Here is a 1467-nt window from a genome sequence, read left to right on the forward strand (position 1 = left end):
AGAAACCTGTGTGCAGCAATATTGCTCTGATGCTCACCTTTTAACCCAGTTTTCATCGGTGTCTTTTTTTACCTTTTTACTTTAACTTTTCAGTGTAATTATGCTTTAGGTTGTTTTTATAAGCAACACATAATCTTATTTTGCTTAGTTTTACCCCAATCTGGGACTCTCTCCTTTATATCGCAGAGTATAAAGCAGTAATGATCAGCATACAAACAGATGCAAATGCTCCCATTTCTGGCTTTTTGTACTCCTATGGGCTCACTTGCTATTTTCTACATTTCTACATTTTCCTGCTTGTATCATTCATTTTTGTTTTCTTCAGGGGTAATTTGGAAGGTGGTTTTTTTTTTTTTTAAAGATTTTATTTATTTGAAAGGCAGATATATATATATATATATATATAGAGAGAGAGAGAGAGAGAGAGAGAGGTCTCTCATCCTCTTAGTCACTCGCCAGATGGCCACAACTGCCGGAGCGTCTTTTGGATCTCCCACAAGGGTGCAGGAGCCCAAGCGCTTGGCTTTCCCAGGTGCATTAGCAGGGAGTTGGATGGGAAGTGGAGCAGCTGGGACTCGAACTGGTGCCCATATGGGGTAATGATGCTGCAGACAAAAGCTTAACAGGCTACGCCACAGCACTAACCCCAGAAGGTGATTCTTAATTCTGGTAGTGGTTAGCATTTTTGTAAAATTCTTGTTTTATTTAGTTTTCAAATTGTTAAGGTATTTGTCTAGTTGTTAAAGTGGAAACTAAAAGCATAATTTTTTAAAGATTTATTTTACTTTGAAAGGCAGAGTGACAGAGAGAGAGGGAAAGACAGATCTTTCACCTGCTGGTTTACTCCCCAAATGGCCATGACAGTCAGGGCTGGGCCAGGCCGAAGCCAGAAGCCTGGAACTCCATCATCCCCCATGGGCGTGCAGGGTCCCAAGCACTTGGGCCATCCTCTGTTGCCTTCCCAAGCGCATTAGGAGGGGGCTGATCTGCAGTAGAGCAGCTGGGACTTGGACTGGCGCTCTGACGTGGGATCTGGAATGAAAGGCAGTGGCTCACTAGCTGCACCACAATGCCAACCCCAAAGCATAATTCTTTAATGTGACTCATCTAACAATTAAGTGGGTTTTATTTTTTGCTTGTTTTGTTTTTATTCCCCATAAAACTCAATTATTACACTTAATTGATTATATAAATGTTCTTTTTCAAATTTCGGTTTTGAATTTTGATTTGATTTAGTAACCACATTTGCAACATTATTTTCACTTAACAAAATACTTAATTGACTTCCAAGTTCACTGCCAATCTTTTTTTTTTTTTTTTAGTGAAAAACAGAAAGAGATAAACCGAAAGAGAAGGCTCCTATCCACTGGCTCATTCCCCAAATGCCCACAAGAGCCGTGGCTGGACCAGGCCAAATCCAGGAACTGGGAACTCAATCTAGGTCTCTCATGTGGGTGGCAGGGACCC

This window comes from Lepus europaeus, chromosome X (assembly GCF_033115175.1).
Source record: "Lepus europaeus isolate LE1 chromosome X, mLepTim1.pri, whole genome shotgun sequence".
Lineage (NCBI taxonomy): Eukaryota > Metazoa > Chordata > Mammalia > Lagomorpha > Leporidae > Lepus > Lepus europaeus.